Raw genomic sequence first — 26,667 nt, 5'->3', positions numbered from 1 at the left:
GTGAATGTGCACACGGATCCTCTGCAGTCGGTCCTCTGGTGGTTTCCAGGAAGAGCACATACAATCTTCTGTCCACATTTTGTATTTACCATCACAAAATCCAAGGCCCATTATGAGCATGCTATCTTGCAACCAAGGGTCTCCCCAAGCCAACCCCATTTCCCAGTCAGTGTTGTCTCCCACCTCAACCTTAAACTCACACCGGTCAAATCTTCAGACAGAGTAAGTTTGGGTCCAGAATTAAAGGACTGAAGTGGACCATGTTCTTCATTCGTTGCCACATGTTGGACTTCATCCAGCAGAGCTCTCCGGTGTGGTGAGTAGTTGTTGGATTTTGGTCATTGTGACCTGGTAGCTGTTCATGAAGGAAACATGGTCAGATGTCAGCTGCTCCTCTGTGGGTTCTGATCACGTCTGAGAGAGCGGCAATGTCTTTGCTGAGATCTTTAATCCTCTCCTTAATCATCTGACTCTTCTGGTTCTCTTCCTTCCTCAAATCAAACAAGCTGGCCTCCTCCTCAAAACTGCAGAAAGTGACGAAGCCCCTCAAAATCCTTCTTAATCTTTCTTTCAATCTGGTTTCTTTGGACCTCTACGTACTCCTGCTTGTTCATTGCAGTTGTCTCTCATCTTAATATAATCGTCCAATTTTTCCCTCACACGCTGCAGGGCTTTCTGGACTGTCTCTCTATGATCTTGCGCAGCTTCATCGATGGGACAGAACTTATGGCCAGCGAGGGTTTTTGAAATCTCTGCAAACGAGGCACACAGACTGCTGGTGGTCCAAACCGAAGAGTTTCAGTTTCTCCTTGTGCACCCTGCAGATGTTCTCTGTCTCCAATGAGGCCTGTGAAAAGGCCTCACACACATTCCTCAGTGCCAAGTTGAAAACTGGATCCATCGAACTAAACTGCGTCCGACAGACTGGACAACAAAAGCTGTGGCTACATGGCAGCATGACAGGATCTTGAAAAAGCTCCAAACAGGACGGACATTTTAGATTGTCCTCAACTTGGCCAGCCATCGTCTTTGCAAAGACACCGTCTCAGTGTTCAAGCTTTGATATATTAATGAAGATGCCTTTGCCTTGGATTTGTTTTGACCACACCTCATGTATTTATTATAGTTGAACTTAGGTTTGCCAGATACCAAAGTGCAACATTAAATGAGATAATATCCATCTGTGTAGCAAACAAATGTCTGGCTAATCATGTTTTTGTTTGATATGAATCAATGCATATCTAGGAAATTATTGTTCTGATTAGTTGTGTTTTTTCATGTTTTGGTGAAATATAGTATAATAATAATTATATTAATAATTAATTGTGTATATATATATATATATATATATATATATATATTCGATTCAGAACGATTTTTGGTTTAAAATTACTTGATTGACAATGATTTCTGCTTCAATTTATAGATAGGCAAAGAATTGTCATGCTCTACTCCAGTCTGACTCGCTAATGCTAATTAGCGCGCTACTCATGGCACTTTTATCTCTCAAAAGAACGACTATTCATACAAAACGCTTCAGGAATGTATACAGAGAATCATCTTAACATAAGTCATCGGCATATGCTCTTCCTACACTGCAAAAAAAACAAAAAACTTTTACTGGAATAACTTGATCATGACTTTTTTGCTTCTATGTGGCTACAACTTAACAGTGTATCAGAACACGTGAAACCACACTGCCCCTAAGTGGCCAAATCATGTACAACATGAACAGTGCTCCCAATAAAGGCACACACAAACAAGGGTAAGACAGTATAAAATAATTGAAATAAAATAGATTTTGGGACATTTAAAATCGATTCTGAATCATACTAAATGAGAATTGCGATTCTTATGAGAATCGATTTTTTGGCACGCCCCTAATATATATATATATATAATCAATTGGAGTCATTAATGACCTTGTGTCATTAGTATAAAGTGAAAAACTTGAGTGACCAGAAACTATGGTGAAACTTTGCACAGACAAAAAATAAATAAGAAGACGGCAAATACTTTTTCATGACGTGTGTACAGGTGATAAATGTACATACTCTGCTTGGAAAAGATTTGATATTGTCGTGTTGAGTTATTGAAGTCGTTCATTTTGTTGCTTAATCCAGAACTATTGTAGATTTGTAACCCTTGCAGACAAATGTTCACTTTTTTTCTTTTTTTTTTGCATTTGGGGAGGAACTGTGCAAATAGAAAGAGAAAATACCTTCTTCCCGATGATCAGAAATAGAATCACTGCAATGTTCTTGTTCCAGAGTCACCGATTGTTCAAAGTGGTACAAAGGTGCCCCGAGGCTGACGGGCGACCAGTCAACAGTGTAGTCTGCCTTTCACCAGGAGTCGACCAGGGTAAACGCCAGCTCCCAGGCCAGCAGTGTAGAAAATGGATGGATGGTTGATGCAGAAAGTGACAGTATCGCTGATGGCCAGCAGGGAGCTCTGTGATGACGCGAAAGAACTGCAAGTGCTGAACAACCGTTTTCAAGCTCTGCTGTGCATGGGGAGAGAAGAAAAGACTCAAAGCCACAATGGAGAAAATATTCTTGCCTGGGCTTCTTCTTTGTGTGATGCTGCCATCTTCAGCAAGTATTTTACAGCAGAACTGGAAACTGAAATACTGTGTATGTGAGCCACCTTGCAACTGCTTGACAGAATGCATATTATGAATTCACGAAATAATGATATATCAGCTCCAGAAAAACACATTCATTGACATTGTTTGTTTGTTCAATATATAATAATTGGCTTCTTGGTCTTCCAGCCATGTCTTTGCAAATGTATAGTTACTGCTCTCAAGTTGTATTAATCTCAGAAGTAAATTACACTTCACAGCTGACAGGTAAATTGAGGAGCAAAAACACAGTTGTTCCATTCTGCAGTCAAACTTTGAAAGTGGAAAACAATTCAATCCGTGACGCTAGTCCATTTCCAGTTAGTTAAAATTCCAATACATTTCCATGCACATATGTGTGAGACTGTGCACAGTATGACAAGTAAAAATGGAATACAATTTTTTTCATTATTGACTGTCATACATAGTCAAGACCGAGACGAAGGCATTATCGAGCCTCGAGTGTTGAGACCGAGACAAGACCAAGACCATATATATCAAAGGAAAATCTAAAAACAAAATAGTATCAGCATCAGTACTAGTATTTGTATTCGACATGTCATCATCATTGCTCTCTCTCTCTCTCTTTTTTTTTCCTTTCTCTTTTTTTTTTGTATGTGCATGTGCGGGTGTGTGTGTGCATGTGTCCGTGCGTGTGTACTCATTATTTCACCTAAAACCTATTAAAAATCCCATACTGTTCACCTAAACCGAATACTTCAGAATCCAGCCAGAGTCGTGAGGTTGTCAGGAGACCAGAGGAAGGATCAAAGAAAAGAAAGGGAAGTGAGATCCAGCACCGACCAGACATCACCTACTACCCACCGGGGTTAGTATTTGTATTCTTTCATTGTGAGTGCTGTATATGCATGTACGTATGATATGCATAATCTATTCAGACTGCAGGCAGATCTGATTCCAAGGCTCACTTTCCACACTTTTTTTCAGCAAATGTTCAGATCCGATCTAGCATTGTTCAGCCATATTATTGAGCCATCTGATTAGGGTTAGGGTTAGTGAGCAACAATGTCAAACGAAGGCATCGTCCAGCGCATGTAGTTTTTGACGTCAAATAATTGTGACATTGTTTACTGTTATGCACTGCCTATTGCTCGCAAGTGGCATTAAGCGTCGTCTTCTTCTTCTTCTTTTTTTATTTTTAACGACCATATGCGGGCCGACTGGTTAGCACATCCCCCTCCCAGTGCTGAGGGCGTGAAATTGAATCTGGGCTTCGGCCTTCCTGTGTGGAGTTCTTGACCACTCCAAATTGTCCCTTCGTGTGATTGTGAGTCTGGGTGGTTGTGTGCCCTGCGATTGACCTTACCGCAAACCACGCCCACATGACTTAGTAAACCAATCAAGACGTAAGACATCATGTTTGAGTTGGCACGCGTGTTTTGCTGAGGACAAACAAAGCAATCGGGCTCCCGGTGGTGCATTAAACGTGAGAGATAACCGTTATCCCGAGGTGTCCGCCAGACATTGTCCGGTTTATTCCCTTCCCTAAACCCTCAAACAACTACGAAGAATGTCTGCGCTGGATCAAACTTTGTGGAAGAGCACACGACCAGTTGAATCCCTCCAAAATTACCAGAAAAATGTCTGCACTCGGGTAATGTTCTCCATTGTTGTTTTTAGCCAAAGGCTACTGATAGCTCCGGGTAGCTAACCCTCCACGCTAATGTTTGATGACTTTCTATTTACTATTAATGCCAACAAAACCTTGAAACTATGAGGTAATATGAATTCATTCGTACCCTCCTTGACAGGAACAATGTCCAAGAACTTGGGTTTTGCTGACAATCGGTCGAAGTGAGTGAAGCGACGCTGTCGTTTTCTCACTTCTGTGGCAGCAGGCGGCAATGTGTGTTTCCTTTGTATTTGGGCAAAATTGCATGATGAGGGAGTGAAGATACCCTTCACTAAAAATTTAAAGCCCCTCTGCTTGCTTCGAAGAGAAATATGGGCGTCCTGAAAATACCTAACCGAGACATCACAAAGAACTTTGCCATTACTGTGGAAGCACTTGACTGGTAAATGTCGGAGGGCGCTGCTCGTCGCATTTGGTCGAAGCCAGCTGGGATAGACTCCAGCACCCCTGCGACCCTTGTGAGGAATAAGCGGTTAAGAAAATAGATGGATGGATAAGTATGGTCTTCCTAAGAATGTACAGTACTTGTAAACAACCAACCAACTTAACTCGTTTGCTCCCAAAAACGTATGAATACGTTCTATTTTAAATATTGCCATGGTCCCAAAAACGTATTTATACTTTTTTAAATTTTATTTTATGCTAGAGCATAAAGAAGGATTTGATGCGGCTTCTGACCTGAAGAGGTCCCTTAAAGCAATGGTAGTTAATACAAAAAGTGGCCAGCAGGTGGCAGCAGAGTATAAGAGATCAACCAGGGCCATGTTGCAACAAGCTCTTTTCCCCAGTGTTTTCAACAGGTTTGTGAATAATGATGAAAATTAGCTATATTCTAATGCTAATTGCTGCAAAAGGGAAACAGATACAAATGTACTTTTTTTTCTCTGATGAAAGAAGAGACGCTAATCTTTCTATATAGCAATAGAAGACAATTTTCTGTGGGCCTTGCAAAATCAGTCAAAATACAGTAAAACAGCCGGGAATTAAGGGAGTTACTTCAGTAAAAATGGCTGGGAGTGAATGAGTTGATTACTAAAGAGTTTGTCTACATTTTGTCCACTTTATTGGGAGCACTGCCTCAGACTAGACTTGATAAAAAAATCCGGAGTCGGCCGTGTCCGAGACCGAGACAAGACCGTGTACAAAAATGCTTTTGATTCCAAGATGAGACCGAGACCCTTAGAAAGTAGTCTTGAGACCAAGACTAATCTCGAGAACTACAACACTATATATACATGTGTAAAAATTGGTTAACCACAGAAGTAAGACTAGATAAAAGTAAAAATAGGTCAATTACTCACAAAACAAATGACACATGGTCGAACAAGGGCGAACATGGGTTGGTCAAATAAAAACACTGCTATTTGTTAACATTTAACTGTCATATATTGTAAGTGCACAGTATAAATAATTTAACCACTGCACAATAAAACAAACATAAATAATGTTGTCACCATTAACTGTGACTATGTTTGGCAGACGTGTGTCATGGTGACAAACGTATAGAGAGGATTGCTGTTTGCCTGGGTGGCCAATCTCTTCACATCAACAACACGATACAGAGTTGACGTGAATCGTCCATTCTATTCTTCTCTCATTAATAATGTTGATTCAGTGTCACTTGAGCCACACAGAAGTGTGTGTGTGTGCGCGCGCGCTCGTGCGTCTGTGTGTACTGCTTTCCTACATGACTGTAACAATTCGAAGACAAGATGAACATTTTTAACCATTGCATTAAGTTTCCAATTCAATGGTTGTCATCATCATATTTCTGCAAGAACTGGTAACTACTTTGCACGTTATCTGTTTTTCTTATATACACAGGAGTTTAACAATGTTAGAGCGTAGATGAGGTGGGCATCATTTGTCGTTATTTCAACCTTTTCAGTTGTCATGTGTATGATGACACCCTTTAAATAACTACTGCTATTACTGTTGCTCAGCTCAGCTGATACACGTGCCTGCTATCATTAAGGCTAAGCTAACGGCTATTGGCTAGCCTGTGTTTATCGATCCATTTTGAGGCTATAATCAATTAATTTGCACACGTGACATTAACATGTCAAGTTTTATGTTGCTTGTTAACTTGATATACTGCGGGCCTTCTACTTGTCACTAACACACTTTTGTAATGATACGTGTCACACATAGGAAGAAAGAGGAAGAGGGAAAGCGAGAGATGTGGGGAAGTAATTAACTACAGCCTGTCATTAAACACAAGGGCGTGATTACAGGCGGTTAGCAGTAGTGGCAGAATTTTGGCTTTGTGATGATTTGAGGATCTCTACAACATATTCTTTATCTTTATAACTTTACAGATTTTCCAGTTCTCCCTTAAAAATGCAAGACTCATGCTTATTTGCTTTAGCAACCGAAGCACAAATAGACTAAGTTGCAACTGTGTTTTGTTAGAGCCTAAGCTAAGTCATACAAGAATGTGTCAATGCAATGTAATATAAAGCGTAACATTTTGGAATCGGTGGCAGTATATAACATACCACATGGCATATTACCAGTTCATTCTTCTGCAAGGAACCAAATGTTAATTTATCCAGCCTTCGCTGTATAAGCTGCAGTCAGTTGATGTGCTCTCACATGATGCTGACCTTTTGGGTAATAACAGAAAGAATAAACTGTGGGTTTCCCCACAATATGGCTGGTCTGTAACGTCGCAGGGCTTGTTGTATATCGTCGGATTCCCACCCTTTTTGAGGATAGTAACATCTCCTTGGCTCCACAGTGACTCAACATTGCATCTTAAGGAGCAAATAGCACTCTGAGACAAGAACAGCTTCACTGGTTCTGTCTCAGAAATGACTCAGCCATCTAGAAATTATACATGACAACAGTGAATATACAGTATGCTGTGAGAATAAAGTCAACAATGTGTTGAAATATGAATTGTTTGGACTGTATATATGTTTTGCATGGGCTAGTTGACGCCATGCACCATTGAACGACACAATTAAGAGCGACCTTTCCCCCATATCATTGGTAATGACTCATCTACAATGTAAGAATACTGAAATGCATTTCAGACTGTGATGCAGTTTATTAGTTTTATAATGTCTTATAATTGATGCCACCAAATGCTGCCACTCCACCTTGTCTTGCCTTGTGTAAAATAAGTATTATTATTATTATTATTATATATCTTTCTGATTTAGTGACCCTAACCTGGAACAAAGACTACACTGTACTCATCAAGAATCATAATCACAAATTCGAGTTGCATCCAAAAGTGTGCGTGCATGTGAGTGTATATGTGCATCCATCCATTCCTGGGGTGCAGTGGAGCATCCAGCGAGCTGATAGGAGCTGAAGTGTAATTGTGTCAGAGCAAAGACCCAGAAAATACAGAGAGACAGACAGATAGATAGAGACAGGAAGAGAAAGAGGGGCAGAGTTCCACACATCACCCTGAACTTAGCTAAATGTCATCCATAAAGATATTTTATTATTTGCTGCTTCAGTCTGGTGCGCATAGAACATTTCTGTTTGACTCATCAGCCTCCCACTTGCTTCGCATGGTCCATCGTTGAGGCTGCAGCTGCTTGTGACTAATAACGCCACCCATTTACTCACATCCAAATGAAGCTTTTATCTGATTAATGCAAAAGCCAGTAATCATTTAGTGATTTGCAGATACCTGACTACTTTCTACATTATGCCAATGAGGCTTTCTGACTCGTGTAATGAATTAGGTTGATGAAATCCGTCCGTCCATCCATCCATCCGTCCATCCACCTACAGTATGTGCATGAATTACAGTCTCTATCGAGCTGCAGCCTATCCTTCAGTGTAGCAAGACACTAAAACAAGGATACCTTTTACTTTCCTCCAAACGACTACTAACCTCCACACTACATTGTCATTTGCAGAAGTTCAAAGTCAACATTTGCCTATATTAATTTTTTATGCTCATGTTATGTGTTTCTGTAAAGCGCTTTGTGACAGCTACAGCTGTTTGAAAGCGCTAGATGACTTGACTAATAGCATGACAAAACGTTCAATGGAATCCATCATTAATAAAACCTACTGTCCTTTCTTTGCTCCTCTAAGCCTTTTAGCTAGTTGTGCTCATACATGCTGTTCTGGAAGTGCCACATGAATCCCTGTCGAAACAAGCCAGACATTTATCTTGTCCTTGAAAAGTTTCTTTTTTCGACATGAAATCGATTCCTCCACCGTCAGCTATTTTAGGTGTGATTATGCACCAATTGTTACTTTTTTTACTCAGCACCAGTGTTGGATGGGTTATCTTGAAAAAGAGTTACTTTACAGATTACTTGAATTCAAAAGTAACTTAGTTACTTTACTTATCTTTTTTACTTAACTAGTCTTGTCAACATTTCATTGGGCGCTAAAAACAGTATACTATTGGACAACCATTTTAATTATGAGCATCTATTGTTTCTATTTCCCCCTCAACTATAGTCTATCTATTGTTTTAGGCCTGGGGGAAAAAAAGTTGATCACAAAAATAGGTCGACGCAAATTTATTTGCCCTTGAGGCATTACCGGCACCTTTGTACGCCTTCCACAGACATTTCCAGGCAATATAAATGTGCATTGTACTCTAAGCTTCTCATGACCTTTTCAGTCAATTAGCGCCCTCTGTTGATGGAATGTTGATACTGCAGTCAGTGAGATGTTCGACATGCCAGCGCGACGCAACAGTCCTTGGTTCCATTAGCAGGCCGTCGGCGCACTAATGGCCGCCTGAAATGCACCCTCTGCAGCACATATGATTCACTGCTCACTGGCCGAATCTTCTCTTTCTCCCTCGCCCCGCCTCCGCAATTTGTAACTATGACCAGTTGACAACAGCAGGCATTAAATCCACTAGATTATTGTAGAAATCAGTTGATTATATAGTTTTTAAATTATCCCCATTCTGATTGGCATGCAGCTATTGAAGGAGGGGGGTACACACAAACGAGTGGGGGTAGGGGTAGATAAATGCAGTTCGCGGTCACCAGCGGCTACTCGCAGCTCATTCTGTATTTCATAAGGGAACCCGTTTATGTTATTTGCTGCCACACACGGCAACACCAGTGACAATGCTCTGGTCACACATGGTTCGCTGTATCCTTTTCCGCACTGGTATGCATCAGAATGAGAGGAAGTGTTTTGATTGGTGGCGTGTGAAGTCAGCTGTGTTCACACTCACAATGGTGGAAAGAACCCCCCTTTTTTTTTTTTTATACGCTGGCTTGTGTTTGGCTGAGAAATTACGAACACCCGGTCTAACCCGCCTCAACGCAGATTTATGGTGCTCGCCCTGCCCGATTTGTGCCAGTGTTCAGTTATTAAGTGTTTTATAGCTGCAACTGCGTCCATTGTTTATATTTCCATTATTTCTTGATGTAAAACGACACGACATTTGACCCTTGAAGGGCCAAAGATACTGTGAAGAGAAAATGTTATGATTTTGAGATGAGAAACAACATATATCAGCGTTAAATCTCACTAATGTCGTTGTGGTTCCGTGGCAAGTTGTTGCAGCCGGCTCCAAATGTCGAGTGGAAATAATAAAGACAGAAAGATAGAAGCTGATGATTTTAGTCTCTTCTCGTGCTCTCGTGTTACATCTGCTGGTGCTTCTTACGTACTTCTCATCCACAGTACTTTCACCATCTGTTACCACCCAGAAAAGAAAAAAACAAGGAACATTGTAGCTTTAGTAGCTGTGAGAGAACAGTAACCTTGTTACAGTAATGCACTCATACAGCTGATAAATTCCTCAGACAGGCCTTTTACGATGATCACAAGACAATAAGGATTTAGAGAAGCTCCAACATCTGGCATGTGAAATTAACATAATGAAATGACTAATGTTGTTGCTTTGGTGCAACTATTTTACTGCGATGTGCTTTCATGTTGTCCTGCTTCCTTTGTTGTTCATTCTAATCGACACTCTCACCATTTCTTTTTTTCTGTGCCTACCATGGCATTTAAGTGCATTTGAACTGATTTGACAAAGAAAAAAACCCGAGAATGATAGCAGGGGAGAGGAGAGGAGCGTGGGGGTGGGGGGGGGGGGGGGGGATGGGACGTTGTTGCCATGCCAACTGCCATAATAATCATCCTAATGATTGATGTGCTGCGCTCCATTTCTTCTCGTTTGGACTCTCTGTCTGTCTCTTTTTTCTCCACGTCTGTCTGTCTGGGTGTCTTGCTTTCTCTCCCTGTCTGTTTGAAGTCATCATGCCCTATTTTCTCTCTCTCCTGTGTTGGTGCCAATATTTCAGCACGCAAACAAACAAGCACAAACACAGATGTTAATAGAAATCCTGCTGGAAAGACAAATGGTCAGTTTGCACATGGTTGTTTCCCCCCCATACTAATATTCTATTAATATCATCAGATTAGAATTTAAAATAATTTATCGCCACCATAGAACGGCACACTTATTTTCAACTCTTTCAAAAGTGTTGTATAGGGCACTAACGTTCACTCTTTTCCTTTTTTTTGTAGAAGGCCTGCAAAGCCAAGACCTCCCCTCTACGTGGTTGGTGTCTAACCCATGCATCAGGCATTTGTAACACTTTGAAGCATGGACTAAACCCATGTTTTTGGAGGATACAAATTTAGGAACTTAAAATGAACTGTCAACGGTTCTTGTGGAAAACAACAAAAATGCTGTTGTTTGGACTCTTGCGGTGATGACTGGTCTTGGTGCTCCTTTTTGGCAGCTCCGCTCTCTCTTCTCTTCTTCTCTGATGCACAAGGACAGTCTTGGGGTTGGAGGTGCAGGTAAGCGACGTCTGCCATTTAGTTAAGAACACTATTCTTACAACTTAAAATTGCTCAGCAATGGTAAATAGTTTTATTTAAAAAAATGAATTCAATGAATTGAAGGCCACACCGGATGCATAATCACGCTTTTTTTTTGTATAATTAATCGCGATTAATCACATTTTTCTACATCTGCTTCTACTTCTTTTTCAAAGCTTGTAACACATTAATTTGAGTAAAATGTTGGCATTAATGTAAAATAATCAAATAGAAAATATACTGTATTCAGAATAGGAGGGAATTGAGCAGGATATTTTGCTCTGAGATGATGCGCCAAAGACGTACAACTAATATGCTGTTTGAATTTGGCTTTGAAAAGTGCACAAATTACTAGAGATTTCAAGTAAAACTGAATGTAAAACTATCTATAGTCCGTGATTGTCAATTTCCGTGCAAGTGGCTAAGTTTGGCTGCAGGTTATAGGTCATAACAGGAAGTAAAGAGGGTTTTTTTTCACACAGAAAAAAAACACATCATAGTTCAACAATCAAAAGATCAAATTTTATGAAAATCTTAAATTGTAAATGGAGTGTATTTTATCTTCGTCATACATGTACAAAGCCATATTCACGTTTCCCATTCAAACGTATTCGATTGTTGACTAAATCGGTTTGTTGACATCAGGGGCGTAGCCAGATATTTTTCATTGGGGTGGCCAGGGTGAAACCATGACTCATATAAGTTCATACCTGAAATCTCTAAATAAGTGGTTCTTAACCATGCAGCCATATCGTTCTCATGCCGACCTTGGGCTGCGAGCACCGACTAGCGGGCTGCATAAAATAATTTCAGAGCATATGTTATGAATTCAATGCATTGGAGCTGTTACAATTGTCAATGAGTTGCTCAGTTACAATAGAGTTTTCTTGCACTTGCCGCCAATAAGGCAAATGTCAGTTACTGACCCGTACACAATAAGTAGAAAAGGAAACCGAACAGCAAAATGTATGACTAAGTATATATATTAAAAAAAAAAAAACTATGTTGATTTTACACACATTTATTTGTTCAAAACACTGAACATTAAACATAATTCGAATAAATAACAAAAACAAGTAAATTATGCCTTTTTATGGACTAACATAGGCTGTCATTCAGGCAACATGACAACTGTGTCCAAAAAAAACCACCCGCAGATGATAAAATAAATAAATAAATATATATATATATATATATATGTATATATTGAAGGTTTATAATAATAAACTTAGGTTTGTGTGAACGCCACATGTGTAAGCTCTGAAATGTTTTGGGAATTATATTTCTATCTGCTTCAGGAGCTGAGATATCAATTATTTAGTAGGCATTGACAATATTGTTGAATATCCAGGATCCGGGGGGGCTGTGGGGTGGCCACCACCCGTCTCCGCCATTAGTTGACATAGTATATATGTTTAAAATAACTTACTTTAATCTCCAAGATCCTGTGACCTTACCCTAGCCAACAGCAAAACTCTTTTTCTCTTTAACTCTTTTTTCCTCTTTGTTTTAATTTTTAAACCATCCCCATTGTGTTGTACTGGCCTTGTCCTGGCTGGATCCCGCATAAATGTTGGTTTTGTTGCTACAGACAAAACAAAACTTTTGTGCATTGCAAAAAAAGATTTTAGTTTCATGTGGCCACAACATTTTCCCAGATGGGCTGTGGTGCGTCCAGGGACCAATAAAGTCGGCCACACCAGTGCTACAGCACTATACAGTATACTGTGGTATACTAAATACTGTAGGTTCTAAAATCTTGAATGAAGCGGACATACACATAACATCTATGCATGTTAATAACAACAACAAGACTTTGTATTTGTGGAAATTTTACAATGCATGTGCGGTAAATGAATAAATACTTTAATTGAAAATGTGAATGATACATTTACATCACCATTTAGGATATTGAATGAAAAAAAGTTCACCAACTGCTCAACCACAGCACTTTGTGGAGTGTTTTTGCAAGGAGCGTGGAACAAACAATAACATTTTGGATTGAGGTGTGTTTTTTAATTCACATAGTAAAATCTGACCAACAAAAGCCTTAATGCTACCTGGAGACATTGGAGTGCACATTTACACAACAGTGTTTATTTTTATTTTTTTTATGTAGTGTAGTTTTGTAGTAGACACTGCTAAATAATGCAAACCTTTTAGTGTTCGCCTCCTGTAGCATGACTTGCACTTTAGAATTACTGAAGCTATTATAACAATTTGACTCCCGCACTCCATTTGGATGAAAAGTTAAGTGTCATCTCGAGTTTACTATGGGTTAACATGATTCATTGGCAAAATCATTTACTGGCAATTTAGGGCAGGGTGGCAACTTTACAGATGAATTACACATTTTACAACAATACAGATAAAGTTTCTCTTAATCCTCAACATATTTCACAGTCTTCTGCCCTTTTTCATTTTTGGTATATGTTGTAGCTTATGTGATATTATATTTTTGTAATCTAGTTTTTTGTGTTTATTTTGAACATATATCATATGAAGGAACAAACTTATTGTACGTAGATTTGTGAGAGAAAAAAAGACAATTCACAAAAAAAACCTCAAAAGCAAGTAAAACAGTGGTCAACCCAATCATTGGTAATAAATTACACGCTTAGATATACAGTACAGTACATGTTCGAAAAGGAGTAGGAAGAAGTATAAACTATTTTGCTCCTGCCCCTTTAATCGCCATTCCATTGTCAGTAAATAAAAAGTTCTTTATCACTTTCATATACTGCAACCATAATATATGATATAATAATATGTATCATTTACAATATCTCACAAGGAGCATATCTAGAACTGACGTTTTCATGTAGGCCTTGGGAGGGGCCGGAAAAGGATAAGCTTAGTTGAACATAACTTGGTTGAATGACAGAAACAACAAACCAAAGTCTTGTAACTCTACCTTGGACATTACTAGAGATAGAACGATATTGCTTTTTTTTGCAGGGCCGATACCGATGCCAATTTTTAGTGGTCAAGGAGGCAGATGACCGATATTTAGAGCTCATATTCATTTTCAGTAATTTTGGGGGAGGGGGGGGGGGTTATAATATTGGCGGCAATATAAAAAAAAAAAGGCAATCTGGACCCTGTTGTAATGTCTTAAAACATGTTTAGTGAACAATATATCAGACTTTTCAAAATGTTTATTTTTTTTCATTTTAGACATGCTTTTAAATTTCTAACAAAATACTGAGGGGGAGCTCCCAAGCTTATAAGTACATCTTAAAAAGTTAAATAGAAACTTAAATAAGTAAATACCATAGCTCTCAATTGTTTTCTACAGTAAATATTTTTTTCCAAAATTTTAAAATACCTTAAATCTTAAATTTTCACATTTCTTTGTTAACGTCAAACAAAAACAAATAGTTCAGAAGGTTACCAGAGACAGCAGCACTTCTTATAAAGTTAAATGATAATTTAAATCAAAAGTTCCCTGAGATTAAAACGGCTTTAGACTTATCTTATATGGCCGTCAGATTTATTTAGAAAAAAAAGGCTGATACCGATATTCATCAAAATGCCCAATATCGGTGCCGATAATCGGCAACGGGTTGCCCGGTCTATCCCTTGGCATTACCTACAGTTATTTCACTTACAAGAGTGGAGTTGCACAATTCCAATCAGGCAGGAAATGGCCATAAGCACCGCAGACCCCTTCTCAAACCTCCATAAAGGACTGTGCATGTAGTACCTTTTTATTGCAGTCAGGCTCCCGGCTTCAAGCGCTAATGCATCCTGAGTGTCAGTTTGGAAGATAACGTAGGCTCTGTAAATGTTGTGCCACCTTCCAAGTACGCAGACAAACCAAAACAATCCAATGCGATACAATACAATACGACACAATCTGAAAATGACCATTCTGAAGAAGAGATCATTGCTTCAGCTGTCTGTCACATTGACAACAATAAATTACTCTCAGTTGTTTACCTACTGCGTGGATTATTTCTGACCAAAGAAACACTTAACTCGCCATAACGCTGATATTGGGGTCAAGGATTAGAGTCCTGAGGAAAGTCAGTATAAACAGTGTACGTGAATGCGCATGCGTGCGTGGAGCTACTTGTCAAGACAGTGTACAGTTTATTGTCATACTGTAGTCAATGCAAACTGACAGGTTGTCAGCAATGCTGTCTCGTCTTTCTCTCCCATTCTCTCTGTCACACACGTACACACACACTAGGTATATATATATATATGTTAGGGGTGTCAAAATTAGCGCATTAAACGGAACACATTTTTCAGGAAAACAGGGGTGGTTAAGTAGTCATTTACTGGCAAGTGACGACAACAACAAAAAGTATTACACATTAGCATTTCTTTATTTTCTTTAAATAAATAAATACATTTAGTGTGGATGTATAAGGGTGTCAGATGCCTACCATGGCCATGACCTAAGAATAAAAGGATTGCTTACCTATTCATTGATGTTGTTCTTGTTATTATTGGTTATTATCCTTGAATCCTTCCACAAAATGACCAACTGTCATACAAAAAAAACTAGAGCACAACAGATTATAAATACATGCCTACTTGTTTATAAGAGTGCATTGATTTTTTTTTTTTCTAAGAAAAGACTTAGCATTTTATGTGTGCATGTGTGTGCTCGTGTGTATGCATCACAGTAGCATAATAAATAGCCCAGTATGAAATAATGATGAGACTGGGTGTAAAACTGTGACAGCGGGGAAAAATAGCCCTGAATGATGCATCAACCCTCAGCTAAAAATGTGCAAATTAATTCAATGGTGCTGCCATTCACTGAATATCATACTGCCACAACAGAGAGCTGTGTGTGTGTGTGTGTGTTTGCATCCTTTACTTTCCTGATGTAAATTTGACTTCAAATGAATTTGTATGGAATACTGTATAACTGCGTTACAATCAAGAGCACCAAATCCACTAGTTCGCTCTTCAAATTTGGTTCACAATTTAAGTGGAAGGTAAATTAGCTAGTTTGCATATACAAAATAAAAATACAACGGAATTGGGAGTAAGTGGGAGGAAATAATAAAGCCTTGCATTTTTTAATAACAACAGGGAGGAGGAGCTCCAAGAAGGTAAACTTGCGGCAGGCATGCGTCACTCAATCAAACCCAACAATTCTGGACTGAAAATGTGTCTTGCACTCAAACCGAAAGTTAAATATTTGCTGATTTCATTTTTTAACCGATGTTTTCATTCGCATTTCTATGGCTTCAAAAACAGCTGTTCTTAGGCCTTCTAATGAAATAAACTTCCTAAAGACAACATTACAAACCAAGTTGCCCTTTGACTCCACAATTGAAGTCTGCAACGTGAACTCGTGGCCTAGCAGCTCCTCAACCGGTGCGAAGTACAAGGTAGAAGTAAAAACAAAAGCCTGAATCTTAAAATATGTATAATAGATCTGAAGCTCTGAAAGGTTTTATTTTAAAGAAACACATCAATTATTGAAATGTGTGGGGGGTGGACTGCTATGACAATGTGGAAAAGGCAGAGGTGCATTAGTGCTACACGACATGTTTCATGTTTCGAATGCACACATTGAAAATATTGTACCTGACGAATAGAACGTTGTGTCCTGCCTTAGCAACTACTTTGAAGCATTATGACCGCATGAAGGAACAAGACCACACAAACAGACGTCTACACACATATACCGTAAAACCCTCTCCATCACAGACATTTTTTTATGGCACTTATTTGTAAAGTCTTTAAACACATGTAAAAACGTAATAATATATTGAGAACAGGGTCAAAGTATTGTACAGTTTTATAACCTGGCAATATAGCCAGATTGATAATTGTGATTCACTCAAGGGAGTTCTTCACATTATCAATCTGGGACTGCTCCACAGTGATTTGCACGGGACATTCTGTACAATACTTCCAGCTGATTGGACGATGCGGCATCATGTGCATGTTTGTTTTAAACAATCACGGCAACGGATGAAAATGTCATCTTCGGTCTCGTCTTCTTGGGGGGGTCGCAAATATCTTTACTAGACTACTTGTCATCGGCATCTGTTTACGAACAACTCTAAACAAAAGTGACTGAATAAAAAATCTCGGCTTTATATTCGACCCAACTCTTTTTTCAAATGCACACTAAAAATATTACTAGAACTGCTTTTTTTTTTTTTGAGAGAATGCTCAGTATTATTGATTCGGCATGCGTGCGGGTTTATATCACATCATGGGGACCATTTTCTGGGTTTTTACTATCATTGTGGGGACCATGTGTCCTTGTGGGGACATTTTGGTGGTCAAAACTTGGTTTTAAAGTTTAGGTTTGAATTGGGTTTTGGTTTGGGTTAGGGTAAGGCAGTCAGTTGTGATGGTTAACTCTTTGACTGCCAGACGTTTTCAGAAAAGGGATGCTGTGAGTGCCAGCCGATTTAAGCATTTTGACTGATCTTTCAAGGTCCACAGAAAAAGTTTGTTTCTACCTTATTCCGTTCGTCAGTAATCAACAATAGAAAATGGTTAGTTTCACTCAAATGCTCTTGTTTTGGACCAAAATACGGAGAAATCAAGCTTTTCGTGAAACGATATTATTTCATGCACTCTAGTGAATTTGACACCTTTTTTTTCCAAGAATGATGCCACAAACATCTAAACAGTGCTTTACTTATGTAAAACACTACCACCAACAATGAAAAAGTGTTTTTTGATAGCAAAATACGTTTATTTACATTCAACAGTGTAACAATTTGACACAACAATTTGGCAAACTATTTACAAATGTGTGCAACTGTGGTGCTATTTACAAATATGTGGATGTTTCAACGACAGTTTTTCTTTTTGTGTAACACTCCCCTGCGTGCAAGGAGACGCAACAGGATTTGCACAACAGATTAGTTTCACAGCGATTGCCCCTTCGCGTGCAGACGCTACACTTTCTTGCCGGCCGTTTTTTCCGGGGAATAGCAAGTATATACTGCAGTGTGTGTTGCCATCAAGTCTACTATCAGGATCATGATACGGTTACGTTACGGTGGTGTTACGTCTGGCTTCCTCATGTCATTCAGTTCCTATACCGGGTGGTAGATGTTCTGATCCATCTTATCCACTCCATTCATGGTGGCATCGTAGTCCAGAACCAGTGTCTTCTCCGTGATCAGACTGTACTCACTCCTCCGATGAATATGCATTGGATTCGGGGTACTCTTGATCGTCCGATTGAACGTCCGCCTGTGCTCCGCGTTTTCCGGCATTAGCATCGCTCGCCGGTGAGGCTTTATGACGTGATCATAGTCGCGCGTCAACGCTTCCAACTTCGGCGTCATCATCATCAATGTGCATTGGTCGATGCTTTTCGACTACTCTTCATCGTCCGATTGAACGTCCGCCTGTGCAGAAGTGCTCGGTTGTGCTCTGCGTTTTCCGGCGTTAGCATCGCTAGCCGGTGAGGCTTTATGACTTGATCATAGCCGCGCGTCAAGGCTTCCAATTTCGGCGTCAAGCTCGGAGTCACCATCATCATCATCGTCAACATCAATGCGCTTTTTAGTATTGATCGATGCTTTCCGTCTTTGAAAAAAATGCTCAAGCGTGAGCTGCTTGCAACCGGTCGCCATTGTTGCTTCATCAGCCATTGTCCCCTCAACACTCTAGCTCCGCCTCACGTCTTCGACTGACGCCCACCCAATCTTGTCCAAAGAGAGTCATCGCTGCCATCTAGGGGCCAAAATGAGTCATTATACTAACTAGATCTGATACTTTCAGCACAGCTGGCCAAGGCTTTCCTCCACCCGTTTCCAAAAAAACAACAAAAAAAACATAGTGAACGTCTTTTAACGTCCTGGGCGCCCCTCCGTAGGTTTTTACTAAACGTTATTTAACGTTTTTGTCAGTAAAAGAGTTAAGGTTAGGGTAAGCGTCTAGGAAATACAATGAGATGTCCGCACTAGGAATGTAAACCCAACCCATGCATGCGTTTGTGTGTGTGTGTGTGTGTGTGTGTGTGTGCTCTTTAATTCACCTGAAACCCTTCACCTTAACCGGAAATCTTCAGAGTTCCACCAAAGTCGTGTAATTGTCAGGACACTGGAGGAAGGATCAAAGGAAGAAAAAATAAAGCAAAGTGACATCCAAAACCAACCAGGGGCACCACCCTCTCCATCTGAATTCCAACAGGATTAGGGAGACATCAAGAGACCAGAGGAAGGACTAAAAGAAGGATTTTTCATATATAAGGCGCACAGCATTATAAGGCGCATAGAATAGAAGCTACTGTAGTGGCTGGGGTTGCGTTAAGCATCCACTAGATCAGGGGTGGGCACACTCGGTCCTCAAGGGCCGGAGTCCTGCAGGTTTTGGATGTTTCCTTTCTCCAACACAGCTGATATATGATCAGCTCCTCAGCAAGCTCTGCATAAGCCTGATAACAATCCTGTTGATTGGAATCAGCTGCGTTGGAGCAGGGAAACATCCAAAACCTGCAGGACTCCAGCCCTCGAGGACCGAGTTTGCCCACTACTGCACTAGATGGAGCTGTGCTAAAGGGAATGTCAACAAAACAGTCAGATGAGTCTATCAGTCGATATTTATTACCGGTAATACAATGGGGTATATGCCACGGAGGAGGCGGGACTTCCGTCTTCCTGGTCTTCACACATCAGCTTTGTTTCCGTTTCCTGTTTGCAACGTGTGGGTCCTGTCCCAGTTCTTGCGCTTCCGCCTTTGTGCCCCTCGGTTGCGCGTTCCCGTCGACGGGTGTGAGTGTGTACTGTGTCTGTCTCAGTTGTCCGAAGCATTTGGGCACGTTTGGGGGGCGCAAGGGTGGGGACGCGAGTGTTGGAACGCGGCCATCAGTGGCCGGAAACAACGCTGATGTGTGAAACCCGGATGTCGATTGGTCTGTGGCATCTACCCCATACAAACCAGTGTTCTGACAACTCTGTTCACTCCCAAAACAAGTTACTGGTAGTGTAGACACAATATGGTTCTGTATTAACAATATAACAATAACTCAACATTGTTCAAACGTTAATATCCATATTTACAATATCTGCCAGCCTTGTTCAGGTGTGGGACTACCGTTCTAGCCGCTGTTACTTCGGCGACGCCCCCTGACTACGGTGGCAGTACTTAACCAATATTGATCCACATATAAGGCGCATCGGATTATTAGGTGCACTGTTCGGTTTTTGAGAGAATTAAAGGCTTTTAGGTGCGCCTTATAGTGCGGAAAATACGGTAAACAAGCTTCCGGGAGTATTCACGATCTGACTGGAAATGAGCAGTGCATCGTCTCAACTACCGCAACGTGAGCATTCGGCATTGCTTGGCTTCGCTCGGCTTCACTTGTTTACCCGTTTTCAAGGAATGTTCGGCTAAGCTTGCTTTGCTTGGGTGTTCGAACTCCGAAAATGAGTTCAAACTCCGAGGCATTTTTTACCCAGATTTTTTGGTTGAAGTCCGAATTGTACGAGTTCCGAGACGTTCAAACTCCGGGGTTCCACTGTATATGCTGCTCAGTCCCTACTGAATAGCCCACAAATAGTGGGCGTCCACAAAATCAGAAGACAAAAATCAGCCATCACAATTGGTCTCTGGTTTGATTAACTACATTGTGCATGCTAAATAATCTAATTGCATATATTCCTCTCAAAATGTGCAAACTTAAGCTGGCTGAAATTTGACAGTCACAATTCTGGGTGTGCCGATGAGTAGATCAGCTTCCACTTCTGTTTGCATGAGCAATCAAGTTTGTGCCCATGCATATACCCTTAGTAAATTAGGCCCATACTGTTTAGAAAATCAGTAAAATAAGGCATACATTTGGACAGGTTAGGTCACAACTTAGTAACAATTTCCTTAAAGTAGCACTAAGGAACTTTTCAACCTTAGTAAAATACTTAAAACTAGTTAAATGGTACGTTGGTATGGTATGTTATAGCCTGAGGGGGTCTGTATCAAAAAACAAACAAAAAATTACAAATGTGCTGACTGCTTTATGGCAAACATCACTTCCCTCTTTATCCATTCGTTACAAAGTCGGAAGTCAATTTGAATGTTGATGCACGATTACTGCTTTCCTGGCAGGAGCTGCAAAACAACTGAAAAGTTTTGTCTAAGGAGACAAAAAGGAATAAAGAAAAAGGGAAGCTACCCGGGGCTGACTGGTTAGCACGTCCGCCTCCCAGTGCAGCGGACGTGAGATCGAGTCCGGGTTTCGGCCTTCCTGGGTGGAGTTTGCATGTTCTTCCCGTGCTTGCGTGGTTTTCTCCGGGTACTCCGGTTTCCTCCCACATTCCAAAGACATGCATAGCAGGTTAATTGAACACTCCAAATTGTCCATAGGTGCGATTGTGAGTGCGGATGGTTGTTCGTCTCTGTTTGCCTTGCAATTGGCTGGCAGGGTTCAGGCCGTTCAGGGTGTACCCCGCCTACTGCCCAAAGCCAGCTTGAATAGGTTCCAGCGACCATTGTGAGAACAAGCGGTTAAGAAAATAGATGGATGGGTGGATGGATGGATAGAAGCTACCCGGATAAAAGGACAGTCAAGGATCAACATTGGCCCGGATTTCACTCGCTGGCGTGAGCTAAAAAAAAAGACTCAATTCGCTTGTCGTCATGGGAAATGGGGTCTTCCTTCAGGCATAACAATACCACTTTTGGCGCCGCCATATCAACATAAACTGAAAGTTCCTTGGTGTTGCTTTAACATTACAAAATGAGTCAAATCTATATTGACGATGTTCAAGAACGTCAAACTAACTTTGAAAGTCACAACATTTTATAATGTTTAGTAAAGTTGTGTTACCTCGACCAGGAATGAAAGTGCAAAGTTAAGAATCACTGTTTGATGGATGTTTGTTGATTTATTAACAGAATTAAATACTAACTTTGCACCTCATTTCACTGATGACAATACTGAACACTTGGTTTTGTTATGTTTTTTTCCCAAGCACATCAACAAGCGTTGAAATTCTTCTTTTGTGATGTGATTCACCGCAGCCTCATTCAGTTATTTGTTTTAGGGGAGCTTGTTCCCTTCAGTCCTCTTTGTGTCCTCCTGTTTAGAAATAGCTGTTGTTTTCCTTTTTCGTTCTACTAGTGTGGCTGTAGTTGATGTTTATTCCAAATGACTGTATTTGCTATACTCAATGTTTTTACAATGGCTCCAATTTAGTTCCCATCCAATATCAGTTTCACATGTTTTTCAACCCATTGACGGCCCTCTGGTTCACATGTTGTTTACACGTCTATTCAGAGACTAAACTCAAATCTGAAAATTTGCGTAAACGTACACACGCGAAAAACGGCTACGTTCAAAGTGTAGACTGTTGATGGCACAAACTGCTGCTTGCCAGTTTGGTCACACATTTTTTCCACTTTTGACAAGATTTTATGTCTGCTCTGTTGAGTTATACGCTAGTTATAGCTATTAGAATAATATGAAAAGTAAAACACACTTGGGGCGGTGGACAAGACATTTGAGTGTATTTAATTTGATAAAGGTGCCTCTCAATGAATTTGTCATCACCATCTGTAAGATCAAAGTGGAACAACAGTATTGGATAGTGCGTTATAATGGCTTACAATAATATTAATAAACACACTTTTGGAAAACCAAAAAAACCCCTCAACATCTGCTTTGTGTCTATTAAGCTACTGTAAAATAATGTTGGTCATGATGGTGGCAAGTACCGGTACTTTTTGATGTGGTACTCGGTGTAAACATTTCAGAACTACTCCAGATTATTTTTCTCTTCCATCCGGTTTTAAAATTCTTGTGATATACAGTACAGTATGCATTTTGATATTGATCGAGCAACTCTGAAGCTATGTGGAATGTATGTTTCTTTTAGGAAAACGGCAGAAGATTTTGGAATTAAAGACTATGGCTTCTTTTTCAACCCAGCCATTTCTTTAATCTTCTGTCACACTCGAGATAGTAGCAATAGGGCTGTTTTATTCCTGGAGGACAAAGTGTTTTTACCCTAGAGTGAATTGCTCTGCTATGAATCTATAATGTAATTCCCCAACATGAGGAGACACCCATCATTCAAATGTTACAGTGCATTACATTTTCAACCCATCAGATATGTTGGAAAGCTCATACATTGAAATCTGAGAACTATATGAGGTGGAGAGAGAGTGTAAGTGTGCGGATGATGTGTGTGTGTGTATTTGTGTGCATGTGTGTGCACGTGCACTTCTTTGCTTGGGAACGTGCTTTTGTGCATTGGCATGCATTAGCATAGGTGCAGCACAAACATGGTGTATTGAGTGTGCATGAGTTTATGGTGTCTACTGTGTGTGCAAGCATTTGAATGTACACGTGTATTTGATCGGCTTTGTGTGTATGTGCTTTGGTGTGTGTGGCATTTTATATAGAGGAAGTGTGTGTGGGGGTGGAGAATGTGGAAGTGAATTATGCCTTTTTACAGAGGGGAGGGGTGCATATATGTATGCGTATATGTGGGGGATGGGCAGCACCATGTATGTATGTTCACTAAGTGTGTGTGTGGGGGTGTGTGTGTGTGCGTGTGTGGCGAGCGAACAAATGAGTGAGTGAGTGAGTGAGTGAGTGAGTGAGTGAGTGAGTGAGTGAGTGAGTGAGTGAGTTATATATGGGGAGAGATTGAAAGTCTAAAAGCATGCATTTTAATGATACCTAAATGGGTGTAGGCAATAAACACTAATATGCATGAGCTGCTATTTCTTACGTGTGTGTGTGTTTATGTATGTGTGTGCATATATTGTACACATATGCTATGAAGCTCTGTTCCAACGTAGCATAATTCTGTGTGAGAGAAGTAGATTTGTATTTTATGTGCGTGTTTGACCATCTGTTTAACTGTGTCAGGCACTAACCCTCGATGTTAGCTTGGACTGAATGGTGCCTGTTTTTCTTTGTTTCATACTGTAATTAACTGATTCTCTTGTTTTCTACTCTCATTTGGAGAATCATATATAAAAATCCTGTTAATTCACATGTATTCGGGAAAAAAACGGTCTTTGTAGAGAGAGGCACACCATTTACATATGTGTATATATATATATATATATATATATATATATATATATATATATATATATATATATATATATATATATATATATATATATATATATATATATATATATGCAGGTGCTCATAAAATAAATTGAATATTCTCAAAAAGTTGAATAATTTCCGTAATTCCATTCAAAAAGTCAAACTTTCATAGATTATAGATTCAGGGCTCACAACTTAAGTGATTTCAAGTATGTATTTGTTTATTTTTACATTATTTGTGCTTCCAGCTCATAAAATCCACTACAAGAGGATGTCAAAACATTAGAATAATGTGAAGAAATCCCCATGCATACTTCCCAGTGTTTTGCATGGGGGGAAAAAGATGGATGGGTTGATGGTATTTTCAAAGCCATCAATTTTCAAATCTTCAGTAGTTGTTTGGGAATCCCTTTGCCTTAATCACTGCCTCGAAATTAATGCTTTAAGTTCCTTAACGCCACAATTTATTTTGTATATGTAATGACCGCCCCTTACTTAGCAGCAGACACGTCTAAATCAAAATTTAGCAGTAATAAATGTAATAATAATGCATATATTTGTGGAGACTGGGGTCTAGTTGTAATTCACAAGTTACTTCATGTTAAAGATTAGATAGCTCTTAATATGAAAAGAAAAATGCACTGAGCTGTCACCGTCTTACAAATGCAATTATGCCATCTAGTGGCAGAAAAATTATCTCACTACAAATCAATATCACACTTTTTATAGTACACTACATATTTTTTATTTTAACTCGAGCCGTCAAACGATTACATTTTTAAATCAGATTAATCACATTTTAGAATTTTGTTTAATCACGATTAATCACTTAATTAAAAAGGCTCTTTAGCCACATTTTTTTGTTCGCCAAATTTGAAGAGCCGTTAATTGTTGAACGTTAATTCTTTCGACATTTAATATGAGGACGTCTTCAACATTTTTTGATCCACCGCACGTTCTCATTCTCCTCTTTTTCTAATCAGTTAATTACTTGCATAATTTAAAAAAAAGAAGACCCCAGTCGTTTGACATGAACAAATATTCTGAATGTCATATGCAAACATTTATTAAATGCTTTACTTTAATGCTGTGCTACCTTTAACATAACCATCCACTGTCAAGCTAAAGGATAATCTGTGGTCAAAATTAATAGTGCGTTTAATCTGTTAATACATGATTAATGCAATAATTTTTTTGCGATTAATCAATGAGTTAATGCTGGACAGCACTAATTTTAACTCAAGTTTAAGAACTATTATGAAATTGCTGTATCAATTACTAAAAGATGCAGCCATATTCCTATTAGTTAAAAAAAAATCCGCTTCTTTGTGAACAAAAATATGAAAACTTAGAAAAAACTTTTAAAACTGCCCCAACTTGCGTGCGTCTGTGAAAATACCAAGACAAAGTCTGGCGCCAGACTTGTGTTGGTCATGAAATTAGAACCTGAAGTAAGTGTAAGTGTAAGTGTAAGTGTAAGTGTAAGTGTAAGTGTAAGTGTAAGTGTAAGTAAGTAAGTGTAAGTGTTTTAGGTGTTCTGTGCATGTGACCTCAAATCAGGGTTGTCTCCTCTCCCCCAAGAAATGTAATTATGAATTTTATGATTTCAGAAATTAAACGTTGCAACAAAGCACGGACGTGGGGCAGCTTTTTAGTAGTTTTAAACTAAACTATTCGGCCTATTACAGTCTACAGTAGTACCAGCATGGACTCCAATGAAAGGGTCTGCTCAAGAGTGTAGATACCCAGACACACTGTTGTGCTTGGTAATCCTTTCACCCTCCACTAATAGCTGAACATGCACGCTCACATGCACATACACACACACACTGACTACAGAATGTGGAGAACAGAGTGTACAAGCTTCCCATTGATTAGCAGAGGCAACAGAGGGTCAGGGAAAAATTGCCCTCGTAGCACAGTCTCCTCATAGTGGATGCCTGTAGGTCAGTCAAACAGGTTGAACGCAGACAAAAACGGAATTGTCCAACACAAGATCCTGTTCTAAGCTCCCACAGCACAAATCACCATCTTCCATCATTTTGATGATTAAAGACATGACGTGTAAAGTTCATTCATCTGGTCATTCCCCGAATGGAGATGATGAACAAACTATACATTGATAATACACTGAGCAGACTGACCTGGTGTCCATAAAAGCAACACGGATCCCATACTTGAAAATTATTTGGCAAACTGTACAAAATGTAAGGGAGATTGTCTAAATGTCTAAATATCTGAGACGAAAACAGATGCTAGAAAGGCATACTGCCGATATTGAGATATCACACACAAACAAGCATAGACCATAATTAGCTGTGTCTGGATGAACCTGTTGGGGAGCCTTGAGGCTCGACCTGTACTGCTCATCGAGTAGATTACAACTCTACAGGGTTGGGAGGGTTACTTTAAAATGTAATCCATTACAGTTACAAGTTACCTGCTAAAAAATGTAGTTAGTAACGTAATCCGAGTACCATAATATTAAAGAATTGGATTACTCCAATAATGAGTATGCTCATGAAGACAAAATAAAAATAAATATCACCACATTATATATTCTATACAATGTGCCCCTGCTATTTGCGGGTGATAGGGACC

The 26,667-nt window shown here is 39.6% G+C and overlaps 1 protein-coding gene and 1 pseudogene across 1 annotated transcript in view; one reads left to right on the top strand and one right to left on the bottom strand.

Moving 5' to 3' along the window:
- LOC147181849 (E3 ubiquitin-protein ligase TRIM35-like) overlaps positions 1–1,024 on the bottom strand; it is a 1,613-nt pseudogene extending 589 nt beyond the window's left edge.
- A 9,847-nt stretch (positions 1,025–10,871) lies between these two features.
- Positions 10,872–26,667, top strand: part of tox (thymocyte selection-associated high mobility group box) — a 69,049-nt gene continuing 53,253 nt past the window's right edge. The window contains exon 1 of the mRNA XM_086094957.1: positions 10,872–11,039. The gene's annotated coding sequence lies outside the window, so the exon portion shown is untranslated. The remainder of the gene's footprint in view (positions 11,040–26,667) is intronic.

This window comes from Leptonotus elevatus, chromosome 1 (genome assembly GCF_054856555.1).
Source record: "Leptonotus elevatus isolate MCC_2025b chromosome 1, RoL_Lele_1.0, whole genome shotgun sequence".
NCBI lineage: Eukaryota > Metazoa > Chordata > Actinopteri > Syngnathiformes > Syngnathidae > Leptonotus > Leptonotus elevatus.
The sequence above is the reverse complement of the archived record's forward strand: the minus strand, read 5'-3'. Positions and strand labels throughout refer to the sequence as shown.